Source organism: Camelus ferus, chromosome 16 (genome assembly GCF_009834535.1).
Source record: "Camelus ferus isolate YT-003-E chromosome 16, BCGSAC_Cfer_1.0, whole genome shotgun sequence".
NCBI classification, from domain to species: Eukaryota; Metazoa; Chordata; class Mammalia; order Artiodactyla; family Camelidae; genus Camelus; species Camelus ferus.
The window spans coordinates 26,694,533-26,705,831 of record NC_045711.1 but is presented as its reverse complement, the minus strand read 5'-3'; the positions used below and the strand labels follow the sequence as shown (position 1 = coordinate 26,705,831).

The following is an 11,299-nucleotide window of genomic DNA, read 5'->3' as shown; positions in this document are numbered from 1 at the left end:
TTTGGTTGCAAACCTAGATGTTAACGTGACAGAGTGAATGCAGACCACCCTTCAAGACAAATCCCACCAGCAAAGCCCCTGAGTTGACTCCTCCAGCTGAGAGCCAGGGTTGCCTCATCAGAATGCCTGCTCCTGCCCGGGGAGCTGACGGCCCATTCCCCTCCAGCGGGAGAGGCTGCCATCCAGAAGCAGCCAGAAGAAATAAGACGGGCTGATTAAAGTCCCACACTCACATGGGGAGAGAAGTGGGCGGGAAAGCTGGCATTTGGGAAGCAGTGATATTTCTCATGATTTTATGCGACAGGTCTCTGCTGCTTGCCTCTCGCCCGGTCCTGGTAGGGGTGTGGAAGGGAAACACTGTCAGTGGAGAATGAGTCAGGAAGATGGCATTAGACGTCCTTCCTATGCGGAGCCAAGTGGAAACTGGCTCTGATCTTCCCCCCTCGCCAGCGTTCTAAAATAGCTGTCCTTTCTCCCCCTCCCCCCTGAAAACAACAAACACACCCAGCTGCTCCACCCATCCCACCTCCACTCAGCTGGTCCCCCCCGAACGGGTCCAGGCACCTCTTTCCCACCACACGTCAAGATGACTACCCAAACTTTCCAGCAGAAAGTTCTGCATGCGGGTCCAGTGCCATGGGACGAGGTGTACCAGCATGGGGCAGTCCCAGGAGGAGGACAGGGTTGCTGTGCTAAGAGGCAAAGAAGGGGAGATGGACATAAGAGACCAGATGTTCCTGCGCGTAGGGACGTGCACAGGGGGGCGAGAGCGGAGCATACAGAAGAGGAGAGAAAGGGCCGGGCTACAGCTTAGCTCTCGTCTGTTCCCAAGCACCCTTCGTGGGGAAGGCTCCAAGGCAGGCATCCCTGCTGATGACCCTGTAGGGTGGCATTTTCCTACTGTCCTTTGTCTCTCTCCCTCTCTCTCCATAACTATTCTTTCTCCTGGACCTACCACAAGCGAGACCGCAGACTGACCTCTGGCATCCAGGCTTGTCCCTTGCGTGGCTGTCCTCACCAAAACCTCAGGCATCCGTGGCCAGACCACTGGGATGGGTGCTCTCTGTATGAACTACATCCCGATAAAGCCACAGGTGTGAGTGGGAGGAATTTAGCAACTGCCACTCTTTCTCAAATAAAGAGCGATTTAACAGTATTCTAGAGGCAGAAGGCAGGAGGAAGCACGAGAAAGGGATTCTGGGAGGATGTAAGGTCTTAGAACCTCCTTCCAATCACTGCTCCAATGCGCTTTCCATTTAGGCACGGCCCAGCTCCTCACTTAGAACCTAAACAATATGGTTCTGTCTAACCCAGACGGTACACGACGGGCTGTGTGATGCTACCACCGTCTCTGCCCAGAGAATGGGGAGTGTTACCCAGAGACCCTTGGCTTCCCAGGTCGGTTCTCAGTGGAAGCAGATCCACACTGGTCATCAAGGTGGACGGGTCTCTTAAGGAGAGCTCTGAGGAAGTAGCTACTCCAGTGGAAAAGGCCACCATAGTCAGGAAGAGAGGAGACGGGGAGGCCATGGGAATGACACCAGACAGGTCCTACATACCAGAGGGTATAGGGACCCCAGGATGGTGGCAGTCGGCACCTGGTGAGATCTGCACCCTGAGCGGCCGGGGTGGCTGTATCAGGTGGCTCAGGCTGCTGTGACACATGACCGTAGATGGCGGGGCCAGACATGTGAGCAGTAAGTATTGGTTGTTTAAGTCCCGCAGCTCTCGCTAACTGTCGAGACAAGCTCCCTGAAGGGACGGGGATGGAGTTGGAGAAATTAATGCTGGAGAAAGAGAGGGACCTGACTTCCTCTGAAAGGAAGTGAGTAAGGAGTGCAAAGTCAGGATGCCTGTCTTGGCAAAGGGGAAGGAAGTTGATGGAGTCCCCTCCTGGGAGGCTCTATTTGCTCAATGAAATAGCAGGTGATGTCCATCTGTTGAGAATGGAAATTCTAAAGGGCAGGGACGAGGCAGGGGAGGGGGTGAGGAGACAGGTAAAGACTTGGACTAGTCACCATGGGAAACAGCGAGGGAGCACATGTGGTGTGTGTTAAAGGTTTGGGAACTTTCACCCGAGGCTCATCCTCTATTAAAGACCATGAACTTGACATGGAGACCATCTGCAGACCCCCGGGGTTATGTCCAGTTCTCCAGCCCCTGGATACTTCTCTGGCTGGAGAACCAGGAGACTTGGTAGAAAAACCCTCCATCCACATCTATCAGAATAATTTTCGTGACATATGTTTCAAACGTCTCCCGTTCTAATCGAAAAGAGAAAATTTTAAATGTCAAGAAGTTTGAACACCAGCATCGGAAAGCTGAAATACGTAATTGCAAAAGAAAAAGAAACCTATATACAAAAGTCTGAATATGTGAGCCTTTGGTTCATGGAGGGGCTTTGCTTTTTGCATTTCTGTTTGCCATTCGAGTCATTCCGCTGGTGTTCTAGTGGCACTGTTAGATTAGCTTCTTTTCAAGTGGGAAAAACTGATTTTCTCTGTCTTCGTGGGTCTTTTGCTGTCCTCACCTGAGCTTTCGGGTTGCCTCAGTTGCACTCAATCTTGAGAGCTTGTTGTCACCCCCCACCCTATGTATTGATCATGCAGATGCTCTGACATTGCGGGTTGTGGGGGGGGGGGCTTGCCAACCCAGGCGACCTACGGAGTGACAGTCCCTCCAGGACAAGCTAATTCCTAAAGAGAGTAAACAACTTACCTGGGAGAGTGCCTCTTAAACACAGGCCAACCATCACCTTATCAGACTCTCACATGCCACGCTAATACTCCCCCTGCCCAGGCCAGGTCCTGGACCACGAGGGACAGCTCCGGTAGCCCAAAGCTTGCGGGATTACTCGAGCCAGTCAATGCTCAGTTGTTTACCTTGCCTGTCTCGCTTTTCTCATGGAAACCCCAATAGAAGCTCTAGCCTGGGCCTTCCCCTCCCTCTTGTCCACCGCCTCCTGACCACCCTGACACTTCCTCTGTGGCCCTGTGTGGCCTGGCATGCCCCCTTCCTCTTGGGAAATGTAAGTAATAAATTCTTCTTTCAGTGGCATCACTCAGTCACTGCCATATCAAAATCCCACGGGTACAAATGAGACACCCACTCCCCACCCCACCTGCATTCGCCTCTCTCCAGCCATCCCCCTGATCCAGGTCCCTGCACATCGAAGTCACATGCTAGCACCTTGCTGAGCCTGGCAGCGGGTGACAGCTGAGCCAGTCCGACAAGAAGCCACGTACCAGGGGGCCCAGATGGTCCCCAGCACCGTCACCCTGGAGCAGTTCACACGGCAGCAGCTCCAGCATTCACACCTTTGTGACAGTTTTAACTAAAATGTCCCTGGATTCTTTTTTTTTTTTTAAGTCTGCTAAGTAGACATTTTTAAGAAACCTCCACTTTCTCTTTGTGCAAACATAAACCAGCCACCTACACCCACGGACCCATATGCCAAAGTCTAGTGCCGTCGACACAACATGTGTCCACATGTCTGGACTCACCCAGGAATACTCCAGTACACAGAGGAGAGCTGGCCTTTTGTTTTTCAAAAGGGGATGGTGTGTGAGGGCTGCCCCATCTTTCTGAACAACAGGAATTTCTGCTCAGTCAGTAAGTAAACCCTAGAGCCAATTACATGTGAACGTGCCATTAATCTCAATACTACTTGTAATCTGCAAGACATGACATGTAAATTGTACTCACGTAGCGAAATGTATGCATATTACACATACGTGCACATGTACACACACACTGTGCACACACACAAACACACGTGTAACAGGAGGGAAAAAAGACCTCCAAACACTATTTGATCACCTTAAACATAAATAGAACCGTAAGTCACTAACTCTTGCCACACTGGCTAAGGCAGGCGGCCAGGTTCCTACAAGTATTTCTGGGAGTCCCCAGGCCAGTCCCGTCCCAGGAGTTCCGGCGAGGTCCCATCGCTATGCTGGCAGCCAGTGCTGCGTTTTTCCTTCTTTCTCTTTCCCGGTCCTCTCCTCTGAGCCTCCTAACCTGGAAGCTGCATGCCCAGCTGTCACCGCAGCAACCAAGCTGGGTGCTGCAGCCGCTTCTCCAGGATGTCATTCCTCTATTTCACACACCTTCCTTTCTCCCTGCTCTCTCCTTAGTACAGGGCGGGAATTCAATCATCACAATTGGACCACAGGCCAAGTTCAAAACACAAACCCCAGGCTTCCCCTGGCCCCTAAACTGTCCTCCTGGGCCCACGCTTGCCTGGCTTCTCTTCACCAAGAACGAACTCTCCCAGGAGCTCCCACGTCCCATCTGCACCTCGATTCATGTCCAGGCCACCTGATGAGTTGATCAAACATGCCCGGTGGGGCAGCTTCCCCCACAGCAGACACAGCTCAAGCTCAAGCTAGGAATACACACACTCCGTACACAAATGGAGAGTTCAGATTTAGTCAGCACTGGGATGGAACTTCCACTTCTTAGAACTTCCGCACATTAAAGGGGGGTATGAGGAAGTTGGAAAGGGCAGAGAAAGGAAGGGGATGGGAATAAACATCATTATTTACTAAGGGCTCCCCTCCCGAATCTCAGTGACCAGGTAGGAAGTGATCCTCCCCTTAGTAAGATGACCCCAAAGGAGAGAGTAGCTCCCCGTTCCCATGGTGATGCCTCAGCCCCTGTAAGGTACACAAAGCTGCCGGGAGGAACCAGGTGAGTCCTTACATATTTCCCACAATCCATCAACTAAAGATGCACAGGAGTTAACACTCCCTCCCCCATTTCCTGGGATAAACCCCCAACTCTCCCTGCTTTGCCAGCATTTACTGAGCATCTGCTAGGTGCTCAGCATTCTGTTTGGGCTGTGGATACAGAGGCAAGGAAGGCTGGATCCCTGCTCTCTGGAATTTACCTTACAGCGAAATGCTCTCACCTTAAATGAGCTGGGGGGGAAAAAAACTGAGAGGGGAAGGAGGCTGGAGGAGAGGAGTGAGGCATGATGTGGGTACACCCACCCGGGGCATGTGAAGGACAGCAAACCTCATTTTCCAATGAAGCATCTCACTCTGGAGAGCTCTGCATAGCCAGAGGGAAGTTTGAGGGCACTGGAAAATTCGGGAATGGGGAGAGGTATTTCAAAAGAGGGAGGAGACGCCTTCCAAAATAAAATCTCACAGCCGTTGGATGTTCTATTTTGGTTTTTTTCCATTTTTTTTCTATTTGCTTTTCAGTTGGGGAGGTTCCTACTGAGACATCCGTAGGCTCAGAGGCTGTTTCCTCAGCCATGCCTGCTCTACGGACAAGCCCATCAAAGGCATTCTGCATTTCTGTTTAGTGTAATCTAAAGAGGTCACTAGCATTTCTTTTCAGTTCTCTTAGACTTCCCATCTCTCTGCTTACCTTGCCCATCTGTTCTGGCACACTATCTGCTCTTATCCATGAGAGCCTTTAGCATATTCATCAGAGTTGTTTTAAATTCCTTGTCTGGATATTTCCAACATCTCTGCCATACCTGAACCTGCTTCTGATGCTTACTCTGTCTCTTAAAATGTGTTTTTTGCCTTTTAGTCTGTGAATGAAAAATGCCACCTGCCGTATCCGTAAACAAAGGATGCTGTGGCCATCAAGTCATCAACCACTACAACCACCCCTGGGGGACCAGAGAGAAAGCAGGATGGAGACAAGCAGGCACGCTGGCCTCTGCTGCCACCCTCAGTGGCGCCCCCTGAAGGAACTCAGGATAGGAAAGAACAGAATACTGGCCCTGGATGGCTAAGGTGCATGTTAAAAGAATGATTTCAACGAGCCCAGACTTCTGCACCTTCCCACGCACAGAAAAGCACTAAATTCCTTAACTGAGCTATCTGGCTTTCTTTAATTATCAGAAATCTTTTGATGTTCCAACTACATGGTCTTTGTTGCAAAGACTCCTATGTATCCTGGCTCCTCCCTTACCTCTTCGAAGCAGTCCCTCTGAGCAATCCGAGAGGCTGTCATCCTGGGCTTCAGTTCTCAGAAATGTCTGCTGAATAAAACATAACTCTCAAGTTTTAGGTTGTGCATTTTTTTCGGTCGACAAGTATGTCTTGTAATTTTTTCTTAACAGCTCGACATGATGCACCAGGTAAACGGAGCTGCTGTGAGTAGGACTTTAATGATGTGGTGTGATATGATGGTGAGGTGTGGGGGGAAGAGAAGTGTTCGCAGTTCTGTGATCGGGTCTCAGTCTTTCAGGGAGCCTGTGCCCCTGAACTGTCACCATCATAAATGTTTCTCAGTCTTTTTCTTCCCCACTAGGAGGGACAGGATGGCTAGAGTGGGCTGGAGTTGGGTATTCCCTTTCCCCATCAGTTAAGCGCTGATCAAACAGTTTATCCAGAGGACAGATTTTGTTACCACACAACGCTCTGATGTATTTCAAAAGGCTTCCTTTTCTTATTCTCCCACCAGCAGCACGGGAGGATTTTTTTTTCTGATATTCACTGTGAGAACCCAGATGAGCTTCGGGAGGTAAAGCACAAAAGTGTGGGGGTCCCCCAGTGACTGGTCCCCTCTCAGACTAGTCCATGGGGGGTCTCCAGTAAGTCACCAATGACAGTTCAGGTTTCCTACCTGGCCCTAGTGCCCGCCTGGGTGCTAGCTCGTGGGCTTCGGCTCCACTAAGTGGTGACCCTTTGTATTCACCTGTTGGTCTCTCCAACTGGAAGATAACAGTCTGCTTTATGACCTCCTTTCTCTTATAGATCTAAGAAGACTTGTTGCTTTTTCAGTTTGTTCAGCTTTTTACATGCTGTGAGGGCGGAGTGGTGACCTCCAAGCTTCTTACAAGCCAGACCAGAAACCAGAAGTCCTGTTACACATTTTTTCACAGGACTTCCATTAAAATACATAATTTTTAACAATTTTTAAATAAAAATATAATTTTAAGAAATTAATTGAAGTGTAATTTTTTTAAAAATAGTAAAATTACAAAAATAGTTTTTAGTTCATGATGATACCAACTTTCTTTTTTCTAACATCAACATTTTAAATAAAGTCTGGACCTGACCCTGCTCCTAACACAGCCCAAACTTACTCACCTCCCCTAGTCCCAACACTGTCCGAATCCCGTCCGTATTTAAAATTCTGGCATTCTGCTCATTGTGGACTTTTGCATTAATTTGAAATTCTTAAAATGTTGCATTAAGGTTTTTTTTTTTATCTCTATTACTAAGGGTTTTGGTGATCACTTCAATTTCACATTCAGACGTGTACCTCACTTGCCTCTCTCATCCAAGCCCTGGGGTTCACCAATTCATCAGGTGCTGATATAGACAACTCAGGAGAGAAGCAGCAACAGGCAAAACCCACAGACCATCCCCACCTGGGCTCTGCTCTGGGGCAAGCAGCCCTCAGGCAACCAAAATGCAAATTTACCCCATCTTCCTTCCTTTCACTCACCCCATCTTTGCTGCGGCAGCGAAGAGGCCTGAACACCGGGTAGGTGGCTCAGTATTGTCATTCAATCCTTAACAAGCACGAACAGGGGTGTGATTATCCTTATTTGACAGATAAGAAAACTAAGGATCAGAGACATGAATCATCTCTCCAGAGTCACACAGCACTGGGTGGGTGGGGCTGAAACGGGAACCCTGGTGTGCCCAACACTAAAGGCCACCATTCTCTTGCTCCTTTTACCCTTTGCTCAGGAGCTGGTCACATGAACCACACTTTATATGTTCCCCACCCCCAGCCTTGGCCAGAGAACTCTGGTGCTTGACAGAGCTCCCAGAAAATATGGCAGGGAAGAAATTCAGTGAGTTGATCACAACTGGTCTCAGGAGAAGGGCAAAGGGGAAGAAAGAAAAGTCCCTGTCAGCTAACCCCAATGTTGGCCAATGTTGGCCCTCGCTGTGCGTGCACACTGGCAAAGAACTTCAGCATCGATGACACACTTACCACAGCAACAGTCAGCCTGCAGAGCGCCTCCAACCCAAAAAGAGAAGCGGCGGCTTTGAAAAGCAGGCTCAGACCACAATACATGCCTCCAGAGCTGACTAGAAACACAGGGGAAGAGACGCAGAATGTTCTGGAAGACAGTCTCTGCCCAATCTCACAAAAATGTTTTAAAAGGTATAGACTAGGAACGCATAGAAAAGGGTAACCTCTTTTATAAAGATAGAAACAAACACACAACATTGTAAAATGATTATAAATCAATAAAAAATGTTAAAAAAAAAAAAAAAAGGTAGAAACGAACAAACAAAGCACTTTACCATGATTATAAAGATGAAGAGGGAGGGAGAGAGAAGTTGGCAGTCCGCAGAGGGAATGAGGGGCAGCCTAGAGCGGCTTTGGCGACTGACATACACGGAGCCCAGAAAGCCCAGAAGTGGATCTTCGAGAAATGAAGAGAAGGTCAACAGCTGACAACCCACAGGGAGAGAAGTTCAGAGCTCCCTGACCGTGATGACCGCCCGGGAGTGGAGCCTGAGCTTCAAGGGTGACCAGGCCGCCCAGTCCCCAGGACTGCCTCTGTGACACTCGGATTTACCCCCATGCCCTTCCGGGAATGCAAGACCTGGCTGATATTCATTTTCAAAGAGCCCGGTTGACAAGGACAAATGTGGTCACAATGAATTTCAAGGACCTCTTGAAATGCTTGCGTTGCCATAGATTTTCACAGTCCTGAGTGATGTCTGGGACAAATGGTCCACAAGCTAGAGCGTCGATGATTTTCCATTTCGGTAGGGATAGTGGCAGTAATAAATTAAGCCTGGATGGCAGTTTTCAAAAGGTCTTACTAAAAGGTTTATAAAATTGTGATGTCCCTGCCCACCAAACTCTGTTGGAACCATTTTAGATGTAAGGTGGAAGTCCAGCGGGGGGAGAACACCAGAGCCCGGATGAGCCTCTTAAGACTCAAGTCAGGCCATGTTTCTTTCCTCCATGGCTTGTTGGATCCCTCGGCACAAAAACCAACACTTGACTGTGACTCAGGAGGCCCCCATTTCATCTCCCCCCTCCTAGCTCCTTCTACTCTCTGCTTGGGCCACACCTCCCCCTTGGCTTCTCTGAACACATCGGATGCACCCACACCAAAGGCATTCGCACCCACCATCCCTTCTCCCTGGAAAGCTCTTCTCCCTACATATTGGCATGGTTTGATCTCTCACCTCCTTCAGGTCTTTATATAAATGTCACCTCTCAGGTGGTCCCCAACCATGCCACCTAAATTTACAACACCTTCATCCCAAACTCACACACCCACTTCCCAACCCCTTGCCCGAAGCGTTTCTTTCCTCTTGGCCATCGACACCATCTAACATAGAATGTGTTTCACTCCCTTGTAACTCCTTATCTGTCCTCCACTGGAATGTCAGTTCTCTATGTTGTTCTTGCTGCTGGGTTCATTTGCTTGTTCTGGTTACTATCATATTGCCTAGTGCCTAGATCGTCCAGGAAGCACAGTTAAGAGTTTGTTAACTGCATGAAATGGATGCAAAGAGAAGAACGCCAGCCCAGCACACTGCTCCCGCTCCCTGCCTGGGCTGGGAACTAGGGAGCTGTACTCCGTGGGCACGTGCCCCAGTTCTGGACTTGGGGGCAGGAGATGGGCACGTGGGCACTGAAGGGCTAGCGCTCTTCCTCAAGGGAGACTGACTGATGGTGCTGAGACAGACGAGACAGAGGACAAGGACAGATGAAAAACACCAGCAGGGTGGCCACTTACTGTAGAAAGATGTTCATTTCCTAAAAAATGAAAACAGCTACCACTTAAATATGACTCAGTGAGCAAGCTGGAGTGGACAGAAGGAAAAGAAAAAATAAAAGCAGTAATACTACCACTACTAAGGCACGATGTCCTTACCTGTTCCCAAGGGGGACGGTCCAGGGGAGAGCCCCAGGGTATTTTAAGGAACCCTGAAATCATACGCAGAATTTTGTGGGCATATGCATACTTCTGGAAAAAGATCTATACTTTTCATCATCAGTTTCTCAAGGTGGCCCTTGACCAAAACAAAATCTTAAGAGAAACAGCAACTTACTTACTAACGCTTTCTGCATTTCATTTTTGTTCCATCAACACCCATTTATGAAGTGCTGATTACCTTAGTTCATCAAATCGTAAGACACAACAATTTTAACACACTTGTATTTTGATAGCATGTCAATTCCACTACGACATGCCATTGGCTGTAAAACAAATACTAATTTCAGAGATGTTAAAAATGCAAAAAGTGTGAGTCATAGAATCTGTGAATCATAGAGCATGTCAACAAGCACTTGTGCTAGTCTTTTGCATATTTTAGCCAAGCCCCAGTGCAATCAATACTATTATTCCTATCTTATAAGTGAGGACACAGTCAGAATTCCAAGAATTCCAACCCAGGTCTGTTTGAAAGCCTCCCACACCAGCATACCATATCCCAATAAAGAGGTGGCTCCCAGTGCTACAGATCTTACAACCAAGGGCAACACAGAACCTCTCACCATCAACTGGCTGGGAGGCGCAGAGGAGTAATTAGAGTTGGGTACCAAATGATTGCAGAAGCACCCAGCTTGTATGAGAAGCAAGGCTTCCAACAAACTCCCAAATGCCCAGAGCAGAGTTTCACCTTTATTATGCCAAGGAGCATCTGCTCCTCCATCAACTTTATAGCCTTCTCCCACTTGAATAAGCAACTCTTTAAGTGGGATTTAATAATCCAGAACAGATAGTGCACTGTGTGGAAGGTGGGATTAAAAAACAAAAGGTGCACGATTCCTTGTCGATCTTGAAACACATCCCCATTAGCAACGAATTAACAAAAGAAAGTCTCCAAAGGTCGGGGTGGCGTAATGCATGAGCATGTGTGCATGCACACTGTAGAGCGTGAGGAGAGAGAGGCTGAGAAAAAAATCCTATTGCACTGGATATCTTCACAGAAGGGATATGTCCCCACCCCGAGGAGTTTTTAGGAACTCAGTGTGTAAAACCACCACCAGGAAAGAATCAGAAAGAAATCTCTCCAAGACAACAACCTGCATCCCACATGCAATTTGAAAGCAAAATCAACCTTTGTGGCTGGGAGCCTCTGAGATTTCAGAGTTGCTTGTTACAAGGCAAAGCTGACTCATGCAGCCTGTTATGCTCAGATAAATGAAATCAACGTTAAAACTCTTGGCAGCACACAATTTAACACAAGGAATATGCCTGGAGTCACGTGTGAGCTCTCAGGCTTTTAAATCTTCATCTTTCCTGGGAAGGAGCCTTAGAGCACAGTTGGTTCTATATAAATTCTTCTTTAAATTTTGCATAAATGCCATCATCTTTGTGAGTCATCTAACAGTGAAACTG

At 48.3% G+C, this 11,299-nt stretch overlaps 1 protein-coding gene across 15 annotated transcripts in view; it reads right to left on the bottom strand.

Moving 5' to 3' along the window:
* Nucleotides 1-11,299, bottom strand: part of SLC39A11 (solute carrier family 39 member 11) — a 353,551-nt gene that overhangs the window by 169,908 nt on the left and 172,344 nt on the right. The gene's annotated exons all lie outside the window — the stretch shown is intronic.